The sequence below is a fragment of the Cupressus sempervirens genome, chromosome 3, assembly GCF_028749045.1.
Source record: "Cupressus sempervirens isolate cs-2001-9-10 chromosome 3, ASM2874904v1, whole genome shotgun sequence".
NCBI lineage: Eukaryota > Viridiplantae > Streptophyta > Pinopsida > Cupressales > Cupressaceae > Cupressus > Cupressus sempervirens.
In genome coordinates this window covers 641,188,241-641,204,082 of record NC_143120.1, presented here as the reverse complement: position 1 = coordinate 641,204,082, position 15,842 = coordinate 641,188,241, and the positions used below count along the sequence as shown (strand labels likewise).

At 32.4% G+C, this 15,842-nt stretch overlaps 1 long non-coding RNA gene across 1 annotated transcript in view; it reads right to left on the bottom strand.

Annotated features, from left to right (window-relative positions):
- Nucleotides 1-523: 523 nt before the first annotated feature.
- Nucleotides 524-15,842, bottom strand: part of LOC149568317 (uncharacterized) — a 111,805-nt gene continuing 96,486 nt past the window's right edge. Inside the window, exons 2-6 of the long non-coding RNA XR_016361672.1 lie at nucleotides 1,349-1,411; nucleotides 1,175-1,255; nucleotides 988-1,074; nucleotides 795-905; nucleotides 524-655 (exon numbers count right to left, since the gene is read on the bottom strand). This is a non-coding gene — a long non-coding RNA (uncharacterized LOC149568317). The remainder of the gene's footprint in view (nucleotides 656-794; nucleotides 906-987; nucleotides 1,075-1,174; nucleotides 1,256-1,348; nucleotides 1,412-15,842) is intronic.

Genomic DNA, 15,842 nt, shown 5'->3' with positions numbered 1-15,842 from the left:
AATATTAGTATCAGAGGCTTGTTAGGATATGAATTACCTCACTAATTTATGAGTGTTGTATCTTGAACTTGCTCTTTTGACTCGTGATGCTAACTTGAACTAGACTGTCATCCAATCTATTTGAAAACCACCTATGATTAAAATGTTACAACCGGATGACACTATCCACATGAGTCTTGAACTCCTATTCAATGATAACCTTGTTTTACAATATGTAATTTCTTATGCGACTTCATAAGCTACAAAAAAAAATTGTTGTATTTTTACTAGTAAAATTTAGGGCATGACACATGATCCATGATAAATTGAACAATACTAGATACTAAATTAATATGTATATCATTGTGCACATAAATGAAAAAAATAAATATCAAAATACATGTATCCATAGACAAAATTTTACACAAATATATATCAACAATCATGTATCCATAGACAAAGTAGTCAAATATATATCAAAATACATAGATCCATATACAAAATGTGGCTAATCATGCCATCAGAATGTGTATAATATCAATGTTTCTGTATACAATGTGGCATATGCCATCTCAAAATGTCTCATGATGCATCCTACGAAAACTATACTATCCTAGGGTGTTGGTGGATGATCAAAATGCAGCCTCTTCACTGCACTAAGTGGATCAGATGCCTCCTACATAAACAAAAAAGGAAAACCCAAAGTTAGACTACTAAATTTATATGATTCTACATATCTAACATTAAATTACTCAAATGCATAATGATCTTTTTTGTAATGGAGATTAATACTATCAAAATTTCATTATAAATACCTCTCTCATCGACCTCCTGCATCGGTCAGGAGTCCTCTCGTATACCCTCGAAAATGTTGGTACCTCTCTGATTGTGGGTTGTATATGTTCAAATATCTTTGTCAGATGAATCTACAATTTAAACTATAACATTATAATTCATAGCATGTTAAATTTATAATATATTTAATCATGAATTCAAACTACAAATTACTATTGTAGGCTCCTCCTCAGGAGTGAGTGGCCACGTCATCAAATCTACATAACTCTCTCGTTGGACCTCCTGTGCACTAGGAGTCTCCTATGAGATACAAAATAGTAGTTGTTAATATCACAGAAATCAGTTTTGAATTTATTTATGAAGATAAGGATAATAAAAAATAAATGATACTTATACATACAACGGGGCTCTTAGTGCGAATGGAAATCCCTGATGGTCTAAGATGCGAAATCTGTACAGGCTCATCACCAGTAGCAACACCCTATATACAATAAAGAATGTAATTAAATAGGATTACCACAAACATTTTACAAGAATGCATCGATATTTAATCAAATAGAAAGTGCCTAATTACCTTTCCTTTGTCAGTGCGTCCTGGCTCACCCTCCGCATTTTGTCCCTCTGGGACAGGTGCTACCTACAAGATAAAAGAAATATTAGCAACCATATATGCTACAATATCAAATAGAAAAAAAAATGCAAACACAACATAATCTACCGTAGATGTCTCAAGGCAAAATGAAATGGCCGAGAGCATGGCATCATCAATCTATCTGAGCTCCTCCTCAGTCATCAACTAAACGTGAATGAAGATCACATACATATAAAAGTCAATATGGCTTAAAAATTAAAATTATTCTACTATAAAAATTAACTTTAAATCACATATGTCATAACAAAAATATATATACATGTACCGACACCAAAGGAGTACATGCCTCTGCATTCCCCTCCTCTCTCGCATTAGGGTCTGTAGCCTCTACGTGTGTGTCTGGTGTATCCTCATCTAATAAAAAATGATACTTAGGAAGATCACCTATGGGACCCAAAAAAATATTCTTGCACGTAATGTAAGTGTGAGACACACAAACATGTGATGAGCTAGCCGATGATGAACTAACACTAGCATCATCAACACGATGAGGTAGGATTGACCTAGCCTGAGATATCATTAGGCTACTCAGCCTATGAATGGCTCTGATAATCTAAGAGCTAGCCTCTATCATAATATCTGGATGCTGCACTCGAGGAGGAGTGGAGATATCGGTGGGGGGACAAAAGTGCCAACTTTATTCTGCTGGGAAAAGGGTCTATCCTGAGGAGCTCCTAGTCCTAAGCCCATGTTGGGCTTCATGCTCCAATAGTTCACTTTAAGTTTCAATACAAATTCAGCATATAATTTTCTAAGGAAATAAAATGGTGTGTCTAAATTACCATGTGGAGGGATATCAAAGACCAACCACCAATGATCCCAAAAGTTTGCATGTATGGCATCATTTGTGCACCATTTAATCGATAGTTTGGATTTTTTTGGGTCAACTGGTAAACCTGTTTTCGGGTTTGCAAAAAGGCTGGCCAAATTGTCTTTGCTTATGTTGAGGGCCGCAACCTCGTCATAATCCAAACCATCATCAAACATCTCATGCATTTGATCACACCAACAAAGAGCAGCATTTTGTTGGTTTGTAAGGGTTTTAATGTTATCCACTATGGTGTTTAACATGGATAACATAGGAGCCAATGCAGGTACATTATTATATATTCTATGGAAACCTCTCAACTCGATGAGATTTTCATTTATCAAATCTTTGATTCGGAGAGGGTTTTGAGGGGGTAGAGGATCGTTTGGTGGACGATTTTGTGGGGGTACTGGATCGTTTGGTGGGGGGTTACGAGGAATATTATTCCCTGCCTTACTGTCATCATTCTGATTAGCCATTCCTATTGAATTGCAAAACGTAATATATATTTTTAAAAAACCTTAATTTTAACATATTTTTTTTCAAAAAAACCCTAGATTCAACTAAAACAAAAAAAATCATGCTAAAATCTATCGAATTTAGATTAAAATTTAGTTTTAAAAAAAAAAAATCATACCTCAATATATTATATTCGATTTTATAATTGATATCCGGTCACGCATCGATACTGGCCCCCAAAATGTGAGAAATAAGGGCCTGCGAGTATGTTCTTTTTTAAAATGTAATGCCGCAGGTATCGGATATCGAATATTCGATATTGAATCGAATATCCGATCGCCCATTATATTTTATATATAAGATATATAACATATAGCTTTGAAATATTATATTATATTATATTTTATATATTTTTATATTATATTTTATATATATTATATTAAATTAATATATATTATAATATAAATATTATATTATATTATTATATTATTATAACATAATATTATTATTATATTATATTATTATAATGTATTATATTATATTATATTATTATAGTTTATAATATATTATAATTTTTTATTATTATATTATATTATATATATTATATTACATTACAATATATTATAATATTAAATATTATATTATTATAATATAATACATTATAATATAATATTATTATTATAGGATAATATTATACGATTGTAATATTATAATAATATTATTATTATATTATAATATTATTATTGTTATTATTATATTATATTATATATTTAATAACAATATTATATTTTAAATTATAATATAATAATATTATTATTATTATATTATAGTATTATTATTATTATATTATATTATATATTTAATAACAATATTATATTATAATATTATTATAATATTATATTTAATAAAATTATATTATAATGTATTATATTGTTATAATATAATGTTTTTATATTATTATAATAATGCCATGAATATCGGATATCCGATATTAAATCGAATATCTAATAATATCGGATATCCGATAAAGCTCAGCCTTTCCTTCCAGGCTTGGTACCTAGATAAGTGGAAAAAACTCAGAGCAAATTTTGAAGCGCTTTTAGACGTGTTCAAACTCTATTTTTTTCACATCGCCACTTTTTGGCACACCATGATCCTACACGTAATCAGGATATGGATAATGAGTAAATGATAGACGATTTAAAATACCTAGCTGTAAAACATCTAGCTGGCTAAAGTTGTGAAAGGATATAAAGAAAGATTTTCATCGAATTAGTCCTACTATAATAACTTAGGATCAAAATGGGGCACAAAATGTAGCAAGCTATAGTTGTTACCTAGGGAAATCATAAACACACTTCATAAAGTAACTATGGAATCCATTATAACAACATCGATGCAGATATTGTGTTACACAATTACATACATAATTTCTCACCTCGAGGATAGGATGCGAATCTGATATAATAACATCACCTAGCTATTATGGTCTATTAATGTTAGGGCACCTCGTGGAAACTTGTAGTGTATGATATCTAATGAAAACAAATTCCTTTTTCACCAGTTAACTTTATCATCTCCAAACCTGATGATCAAATTAGTATCTTCTACCATCCTCGAGGAAACATGAATTGTTGTCCAAACACTCTGCAGTTTGACAAAACGTTTGTAACAAGTATAGTTCTATAAACTTTATCTTTAGTTTTCCTTTCAAAAAAATGGTGTGGTTGTGTTTTGCCTTGTAAATTAGGGCATGACATCACCTACTTCAATAGTTGGTTCTGAGTATGATTCATCAATGTTCTTGGAGAGGTGAAAAGAAATGTCTTCTTAAAATTTTACATCTCTATTGATTTCAATATTTGTTTGTCCAGGGACATAAATCCTGTAACCTTTGGATGATTCATTATATCTGATAAATATGTCCTTCTTTCTTGATGGTTCTAGTTTAGTTCTTCTTTCTTTAGGGATGTGAATATATACAGGGCACCCAAATATTCTTAGATGACTTAAGTTTGGTTTGTTTCTAGTAATTACTTCTTCAGGAGTTGTATTTCCCAATATTGAGTGAGGACATCTATATTGGATGTAAACTACAGTGTTAGAAGCTTCAACCCAAAAAGAGGTGTGAAGGTTTTGATCATGCATCATAGCTCTACTAGATACAATAATAGTTATTTTTTTCCTTTCTATAACTCCATTCCATCGAGAAGATTATATGGTACAAGAAAACTCCCTCTTAATCTCAAAAGAGATGCAAAAAGCTTTAAAAGTTTCAAAAATGTATTTGCCTCCATTGTCTAATCTTAGGGTTTTGATTTTCTGTCCAGATTGCTTTTCAAATACTGCTTTCAATTCTTTGAATTTTGATAATACTTTGGTTGATTCTTTAAGTTACAGGAAGTAAATCTAAGTTTTCCTAGAAGAGTCATCTACAAAAATTACATAGTTCCTCTTAGGGAAGGAACATACATAGAACCACATCAGTCAATATGGATGAGTTCAAGTACCAATTTGGATTTGTGTTCACTTTTGGAGAAGGTCCTTTTATGTTTTTACCTAAGGCACATCCTTTGCATATACCAAAACAATCAAGTTTTAAACTAGGTAACCCTGTTACTATTTACTCTATGGATGATAAAGCATGAAAATGAAGATGACCTACTCTTCTATGTCAAATTTCATTACTGTTTGAGAATTCATGATTTAGAGCTAGATTTTGATGGTTACAAAGTTTGTATAGACTTCCATTTCTAAATCCAATGGATATAGCATTCTTAATGTTGGAGTTTTTTGGCTAGGATAGTACTTTATCTTCTTGGAATGTGATTTGATACCCTTGGTCTACAAGGTTCGAGATGGAGACCAAATTTCTTTTTATGCCAAGTACAAACAAAACATTTTTTAGTTGAAGAGTGATACCTATATTTAGTTGAATTGAACACGATCCAATACCTTTTACTGGATGTCTAGAGTTATCCCCAATAGTAACTTCTTCAAAGGAGTATCCTTCAAAGATTTCAAATTTGTCTCTAAAACTTGAGATATGACAAGATGCTCCATTGTCTATTATCCATGTATTTTTTTGGGTGTTTAGTTCACTAGAGAGTGCTAGGTAGAATGCAAATTTTTTCATCCTTTGTATCTTTGATTCCTAGCAGTGTTTCTTGAATTTTCTTCCGTTTGGGATAGATGTTATGAGTATGATCAAATTTGTCACATTTGAGGCATTGTACTTTTCACCAATCTCTTTTCTTGTATGTTTTGTTAAATTCCTTTCTTTTCTATTTGAATTTACCTTTCTTTCCTTCATTTTTGGTATTAACTTGAAGAGCTTGAATATCTCCCCCTTGATTTAAATTGATTCCTCTTGAGATTAATCTTGACACATCTTGAGTACATTCATTTTTAGGTTGCTCAAATTTTGGAAGTTTAGGTCGAGAGCTTAGTCCACAAATAAAAGTTTCCCAAGATAAGGGTAATCCTTTTAGTGTTATAATACAAAGTTCTTTGTCACCTACTTGATTTCCAATAGTCACAAGTTGATCTTTTAATTCTGAGATTCTTAGACAATAAGATGTAATCGACTCTCCATTGATCATTTTAATGTATAGTAGTTGTTGTTTCAATGTTAAAAATATATTGGTGTTATTAATTTCAAAATTATTCTTAATAGTGGAAAACATCTCATAAGCTATTTTTAGGCTTGATATTGATGGAAGGATGTGATCTTTTACAGAGTCTATAATGATCTTCATAGCTTTATTGTTATGTCTTTTCCAGGTTGTTTTGTTTGGATCATTCTCTAGCATATATTTATATTCCTCTATGTATCCTTCTATTTTTATTTCTCGTAGTATGATCATTACTCATATTTTTCATGATGCAAAGTTTGAGGCTACTTCAATTTTTTCTTCCAGTCTTACATGACTCGCCATTTTTTAGATTGAAGATATTTTAATAGATTTAAAACTATTATAAGATTGACTAAAATTCTAATATCAATGTGGCTCTGATACCATGTAAATGTTTATGGATCTCTGATAGAGATCAGTGGTAATATATCTTCAAATAATTATAACTTTGATCTGAGATATGATTCTAAATATAATTCAGACTGTATTGAATTTTCCAACTTTAATTTTATACTGAATAACAATCACACAACATTAGTAGGGTTCACAATTTTTCATAAATCTCTCACAAAAAATGTACTACTTGCCTTCACAATATTATCAAAGTTTATATGAAAAAACCTTTTATGCCACAACCAGTGGTTATCAACTTACCATATTTTTCCTTAATAATGCATGTATTTTCTATGAATTCTACCTAATATTCCTTACCAACTAGTTGTCCAACACTCAATAGGTCATGCTTTAATCCATCAAGGTAAAAATCATATGTTTTAGTTTTCCCATAAAGAGTAATAGATCCTATTCCCTTGATATGACAAGTCACATTGTTATTGACTCTAAAAACTCCTCCATCATGACTATTAAAATTAATAAATTTATTCATGCCACCAGTCATATGATGTGAAAAACCACTATCTACAATCCAATCAGATTTATTCTCAACCTATAACACTAGGGCTTTCTCTTCTCTAACTTCTAGTTCAAGTTTTTCTTCTTTTATAGCTACAAATCCTAACTCATCATCATTTTCACTCTAAATTCTCTCATCGGAATCATCATCTTTATTTTAATATAAACAATATCTAGGCGTTCTAGACTTGAAATTATTTTTTGTACTTTTTCATTCTTTTAGGAAATTTAGAAGCATAATGACCAAATTCATCACAAGTCTAATATTTAAAGATTTTCTTATTATCTGGTTCTCGCCTTACAAGTAAGGTAATTCCTTCTTCAATCCTTCTATGTTCCTCAAATTTGGATCTACTACTACTAGCATAATCTCCACCGGTGCTTGCACTTATTGATAAGGAAGGGTGAACACTTAATGCACTAAAAGAAATTTCCACTCTAGGAAAATCTCCAACCTATTTTAAGCTCACTTATGTTGCTTCCAATCTTCCAAGAAGAGTCTCTCTAGTAAATTTCTCAGTACAAGGTATTACTTTCTCAATCATTTGTGATGTCTTCTTGAATTTTGGTGTCAAGATTTTCAAGATCTTCCATATAATCTCATCTTCATCTCTAGATCCATTATAAGACTTGATTCTGTAACAATTTTGATATTCTACCAATATAACTTCTTATAGATTCATCTTCCAACATTTTAGCCTCTTCAAACAAACATATCTTATTTTTTAATCGGATTCTCTTAGCATTCTTATCACCTTCAAAAGTAAATTCAAAATCTTTCCAAATTTCATGAGATAAATCTAAGGATTTTACTTGACTATATTCATTTTTCAAGAAGAGCTAACAATAGTGCTTCTCTGGAAATCATGTTACACAATAGATCTCTTTCAACTTCACTTCATTCTTCAAGATTTATTTCTTCCACAATCTTATTTTCATTCTTCATCATCGTCCAATATCCTAGACCCATGCATAACATATGTGTCTTCATCTTCTCTTTCTAGCTATCATAGTTAACTCCATCAAACTTAGGAATTTATTTTCTAAAATGACCCATCATTGATCTCCTTAAGTTGTTAAGCTTTTCCTTCAAGGACCTAATGCTCTAATACCAATTTTTAGAAAGTAAAGTCCACCAAGGTAACTAAGAGAGGGGCTGAATAAATTATCTCATCAATATAGTTATTATCAACCTTATTAAACCTTAGCCATAAGAAGATGCACATACAGGATAACACCAGATATGTTAACTAGGGAAACCTTTGACTAGAGGGGAAAAATGGATGGGAATGGTACCCAAAAAATTATGTACTAATACTAAAAAAATTCATAAGGCGATGGAATTTTTTAGGATCCAATGAAATACATTCTGTACAAATTAGTCCTTATTAGGAGACTTTGAATCCCTGTGAGGAGATTCCAGCCCTGTTAGGAGTTGTGCCAACCCTATTGTAGAAGGTAGATGGACCCACTATCCAAATAGATTCGAGGGAAAACTCACTATCCAACTAGCCTCTATATTATTCCTTTCAGAATAATAGCAATGAGACTAATCTCTACAACTCAAACTATTTCTCTATCCTCTTACTCTGCCAATACCACACCAAATACCTTTCAGATCTCAATACTAGATCTTCAAATTCGCATCACATGAATCCCTTTGATCACTTAATCTCATTTACCAACTTCACATATTACTTTCACAATTTGCACTTACGCACAATTCACTTCACATTTCATCACAAGGAAAATAACCTTCCTTTATACCATGTCCTCAAAATAATTCACTGAGTTCACCTTGAGGCATTCCCAATTAATTATAATAGGACCTCATTAAGATAACATAATTCATTACATCTTTTTATAATTACAAAATACTATCGGCTCACAATAACTACAACCTTTCACACTTGCGACCTCGAACCTCATGCACTCATTGATATCATCATTAGGTTGTCTAGTGTCACTATCTAACTTCACTCATCATGCTACTATCCCTATTAGGAGACACAATCCAAACACCACAAACTACTTCTCAGGTACTTTGTCTACACACTATCTTCTATAAATCACAAATAACTTTCACATGTCTTTGACTTTCTACACACGTACTTCTCCACATCATCAGGACATATTGTATAACATATCCTCAACTGTGCTTGACCTCTTCATCAACACTTAATATGTATGATCTCGTGCTCTATCCTTTACTATGTCAGTCTCTACAAAAATAATACTATGTTGACATCAATGACAAACGCAATCATGAATGCAATATGTCAATCTCTAGTAATGCTTAGGATACTCGCCCAAAGAAATACCATCAAAATTTATGCTAACATGTCCCAACCAAAATTTGAAGGTTGGTGATCACTGGCGGGTCTAGGAGGCCAAAAAACACATGATTAGCATGTTGCTCAAAAAGTTGTCAAGTAACTTTTGAGAAACTTTTGTAATTTTTTAGCATCTTTTACAAAGTTGCACTCTTAGTTCTATTAAACTTTTTCTAAGACCCTAATTAGGTCCCAATCAACTATAAATGATCTCAGACACCTAGAAACAATAAAATATTCCTTTTGACCAACTTTGAGCATGGGCTTATAGGTGCTACCACATGGAAAAGATTTTTTACAAGATAGGCCTTATTACAACCAAATATTCCATTATGCAAACAAATAAGGACCTCCTAGATAGACCATTTAGATTCAATGCAATTCCAAGAGATTTGATCATTGTTGAGGTACTCTTTCCCCATACTCCACTTGTGAATTAGAACTCAAGTTCTTCCTTGAAAAAAATTCTTCCAAACTTTTTCAAGATAGTTCACTCATTCATCCAAGTAGTAGTAGTGCTTGTAAGTATTCCTCCTTGTTTGTTTCATCACCTTTATGTCCAAAATGGCTTCTAACTCCAATGGTTGGTTGGAAGGCAAGTCCTTAAGCCATTGTGCATATTCTTCTTCTTGTACATCATCATATCCTACAATAACTTTGTATTAATTTAAATCAAACACATTAAATATAAGTGATATAGAAATTTATGAGGGTAAGGTGTAATGCCCTGCTAGGGAACTTGACAAGACTGGGTCTAGTTTTACTAAGTTTGGTAACAAATTTTTTTTATAACATTCATTTTTTCCAATAGATTATGTATCAACTAAGTACCTGGATTCATTCCCTCAAAGTATTTTAAGTTTTATTATTATAAACAAGTCCTACCTCTAAAATATAATCACAATTTACAATATTCATACAAACAAATTGCACTTAAAAAGTAAAGATCATAATACAAATGTAGGACACATTTCTTAATAAATACTTGATGCATTATGCTTTCCAAGTTTTACACAATAATAACTGCAACATTTTTCATTAATAAACTTTCAAGAGAGGGAGAGAACAACCATATTTTCACATATCATTAGTTCCCATTAAAGCCCTTCTTTCCTATCTACCCAACCCTTTACAATGCTTTCTTTTAAATACAACAAGTTCCCCTTTTAGGATTTTCATGTTACATCGATTCAAATACATCAAGTGCATATTGATTTGGAAATATCTCCTAAGTATCATCATAAGTATCTCCATAAGCACCATAAAACTCTAAGATTAGACAACGTGCAAGCCTCAAAACAATTTTCCACCCAACCATGTTGACCCTACAAAAGCACCCCTCGAGCTAGGAAACAAAACCATGATCCATTGGGGTCTAAGCTAGAACTAATGCTTGACCCCAAGAGAAGGACAACAACTAAAATGCAAAGATGAAAGACCATAGATCACAAAAAGACCATCAAGAGCCAAGGCTTGACTGGGGGGTTATAACCACATCTAGGTGAGTGTCATTGTACCTTGTTAAGGTGTTGTGATCCACCACCCAGACTTAACATCATCCTATAGCATAGAATTTATTTCCCCTAAGTACTCCAATGACGATAGGCATGACCTAGTAATGTTGGGATCAACCACCTAAAGTAGGGACCTATAAGATACATAGGGCATTGCTACTCTAAGTACTCCAACATTACTTTCGTAATTATCTTGTTTAGTGTGAAACCCCAAAACCCAAACCCAAGTTCATATTATTGTTATTTTATCACTTATTAACTAACTCAAAATTGGAGTTAGCGTACGTAGAAATCTGATCTCCAAACATAGAATCCCTTGTAGCCCCTTCCGAACCCCAGTACCTATGGTGAGCCACTCACCTAGGGTTTATTCCCTACTCAAGGAAACTAAAACAAAAGTATGTCTCAAACTCCAAAAGAATGTTTACATCAGAAGAATAAGAAAATTTCCTTGGTCAAAATGAAGAGTAACAATAAGAAATACAAATTGATGAGCAACCAAAAATATCCAAAACAACAAGAAAACTGACCAAGCAACTATAAGCATGCACATTTTTTCGTTATGCCTACACATCTACCCTCTGTTGTTGAACTTTTATCATATCTATGCATTTATCATGCAGTAAGGCACATTTTTTTATTGAAACCATGCATGTGCCTTTTCCTAAAAAGAATTGTACATTCATCCAACAAAGTTTCTCATATGTAAAGCATAACCGCAGAAATGTTAAAGCAGTGCATATGTAAAGAAGAATCATGCATACGTTAAGTATAATTGCACATTTATTAATTTGATGCATATATAAAGAAATACTACACATGCAGATAGGCTAGAAAAAGGCTGACAATTGGGTGTTTACAAGGATGTGCATATTTTCAGTATAGCTATACATTTATTAAAAAAATATAAAGGATGTTATAAATTGAATTCCCAAAAGTGGTCTAACCAAATGGAGGTTTCTTAACATAGCTTGTGTTGAATCTCTAGGCAAGAACCCTACTATTCTCCTCCTCAAGGGGATTAAACTCCTAGTAACCCATTTCCAATCCCAAGGTATTCAAAGATAAAATAAGAAATATGAAATACATAAACACCCAAGCAATATCACACAAATAGAGAACTAAGATCACAATCATAAGCAGAGATAAATACTTTCATTTTCTCTTTTCTTTTTCCTTCGTCTAATCGATTTAATATGAGAAGGAAATGATCACGAACTACTTGGTTTCCTAAAAAAAAATTGTATTTGAAACTTATGTGTATTCATCAAGCATCATGTTCTCCTATGGCTTCCAAGAAGGTCTAGTTTCCTCCTTCCTTCTAATTTTCCCAAGATTCTCCTTGTGCAAGTTTATATCCAACATTTTGACTATAGATCTACCTTAATATTTCATGTATTTTTCGTTGCCAAAAAAAATGTTTCCAACTTGTGCCTAGTTATCAAGGTGGTTACGGAGGTTCGATCCCAAAGATATTTTTTGGTGTATTGATTGAGTTGTACCATCTCACTACATGGTGATGGTGTGCTTTTCAGAGTAAAAGTCTTCTCTTCCTTTTGGGTTCTTATTTTCTGGATCCTATGCCAATTATTATTTTCCTGTGTTGAAAAAGCCCTAGTTGCAAGGGTTTTGAGGTTAAAACTCTAGATCAAGATTGAAAATCCCCTAAATATGTTCTTTTCATTTGGTACTTTTTAATTCACTTAAAGAAAGGGGTGTACGTTGTTATGTTGTGTTTGAGCTTAGTCGTTATTAAGTCATGACCTTGTTCATGCCTTTTGTTTTAAATATGTTCTATGCCCTAAAAAAGCCAAGGGTTACTTCTTCGTAGTTAAGGCACCTTCGTAAATATCCTAGGTGTTGACTTTTATATCACCCATGTTCAACACTTTAATTAATAATTAAACTTTGGTCTTAAACATTAATTGATTTTAAGCACATGAAATGGTGGGGCCTCAAATCAATGTACCCATTTCTCCTCAATCTCTAACATCTCTTCTAGCAATAATGTGTGATGTTTCCACGTGGTCGATGGTGGGACCAGACACTTATTACTTTTAAGCCAAAAATTGAAGGAAATCAACGGCCACCACTTGTTCACAAGATTTATTTCTTTGTGTGGAAACATAGTGGGATCAAGACAAATGTCTAGGAGATGGGCCTATGGCTTCTCAATATAATGATGTTGCTCATTGACATGATTCTTTTTCATAACAAGGTTACTTTGTGCAATGTATGACTCTATAATTTGAAAAGGATGATGAAGTGTTACATGTTCAGTTATGATCCACCATCTTGCCAATGGATTGGAAGTATTCCAGTTTTGTGTTATTTGAAAATGATTTTGGATTTTCCCTCAAAAAAAGGATTCTGCCAATTATTAATGATTTTCCTCACTCTTTGAGAATTTTCTTGAGGCCAATTGATTTTAATACAAAACCAAAGATGTGTCATCAATGGTGGGATATATATTTTTACCCTCGTACCACAATTATCAAAATATATGGATTTCTAAGAAGGCCTTTTGTGTTTCCCAAATATGTTTCATTGAGGATTGGTTTTCTTGAAGTCATGAGGCAAATTGTCATGCTTCAAGATACTGATTTCCCAATAGAAAAGGCCCAAAAAGGAACTTTCTTTCCAGATCTTATAGTTTTTCACCACTTTACAATCATTAAAGAGGGAAGGAATGATTTGGCATAGTTTTTTAGACCATACAATTTGGAAGTTAATTCAAAAAGGTTGAATGACATAGAGGGTTTCTATATAAAAAGTCAACGAGGTGACTAGAGGTAAACATGAATTTGATTATCTAGTGGACATCATCAAAAATAATGAAGATTTCAAATCTCAAAAAGAAAGAAAGCATATTGGCGTACATATCATGAGATATTGGGGGAAATTTGGGAGGAGGATCCAAGTTATGATCCACTCTCAAACTATAAGGGCATGGATCAGAAGTTGAAAATACTTTTTGATAATTTATTGAGTGTACATGATACTATGAATGAAAAGTTTGGGGGAATAAAGAAGACGAAGGTAACTTTTGTAGATGATGCTAAAAGTTCAAATGTGTTATTGCAATTTGTTGATGTAGTCCCTAAAGAAAGAAGAGGATGGAAGAGGATGAGAGAAAAGTCACAAACTCATGGTGATGAGTCAAAGAAGAAGACTGAAACTCTAGAGGGTTTACGAGTATATCAAAAGGAAACTAGAAAAGAGACCAATTAATTTAAGGACACTTGAGATAGTAAGTCTAGAAGCACTAGAAGCATAAAACCTAGTAAGAAGATCTCCTTCTCCAAAATCGCTAAGACCACCTTCTATAACCATACCACATGAAATGAATCCTGATGATATCCTCGATGAAAGAGAGGTTGGTGAAAGAGATGCCCCAAGGGATACAGAAAACATTTCAGATGAGGAACAATTGGAGGGATTGAATCTTCCTTGTGAAGATGATGATGAAGAAGAAGAATACATCTATGTCACTAAAGAAGGTTTAGCAGGGAGAGATCTTCAAGTTCCTGGGGCACCAATTTATGATATCACAATACAAGAGATAAAAGGCCTCTTCCCAAAGTTGAGAAGAGAGTCTTGTAAGGTAGATGTGACTGATGATGAATTTTTCAAATTAGTCCCATTCAAGAAATTTTTATTGGGAGGATTGTCTCCAAAAGCTTGAAGAAAAAAGAATACAAAATGAAAATGATGATCCTGATGACCTCGGTCAAGAAATGGAGCATGAAATGATGATTAAGTTTGATTCTATTATCCCAGAAGAAGGGAGGAGAATTGTAAAACAATCAAGGATCCAATTATTTCCAAACCTCAATATTTAAGATGCAATAGCATTTATTTTAATCATGAAAGACATGAGATTAAAGAGGGCTAAGAAGGAAGTTGAAAGGTCCACATTTGGAATTTATTACAGTGAAGATTTAGTTGTCTTAGCTACTTCCTCTTTTCTACCTTCCTTTTTTTGTCAAAATGTTGATGATGACTGTAGAGTCAAAGAGAGTTTGGTTTTATAACAAGTGGAGTATGATAAAATTTTGCATTCCACTAAGAATATGTAGGAACATGTTACCTATGTTCATAATGTTGCAGAATGAACGTAAAAAGGATATGAGCAGTTGTAGGAGAGATACAACCTATTTTTTCAGTATATGAGCAAAGGACAAAAGAAAATATTAATCAATAAAGTAAAATAATTTTTTTGGAAAATAGAATAACCAAGTTAGAGGCAATGAAGGATCCTAACATCAATGATTCATCAGGGAAAGGTCAAGAAAGCCCATCCAACCAATTGAGTATAGTGGGATTTGTTCCAACAGTTCAATTACAACAAACTCGTATCAAAAGAGGTAAAAAAATAATGATGTTTTAATAAAGGAGGTAGTGGATTTGAAGATGCACTTGAAAAATGATAAAGAGAAACCTGACTATGACAAAGAGATTATTGTTAGAACTGCATTAATGATGTTACATGAAAAGATGAATTCCAAGTTGTTTAGACTCCATGAAGTATGCAAGATATTATATCTGATCGTCAACAAAATGGAGTATCATAGAATGTTGGTTAACCCAACATACCAAAAGTGGGTAAGTAGGATTGAGAAGATGAAAAAGGTAGAGTTATGTTTCGAGATAGATCCTAATGCTCCTCAAAACGTTATGTGTACAGCCAAGATTGTCAAATCACTTAAGAATTTATAGGTGCTACCTAACTACATTGAAAGTAAATTGATAGAA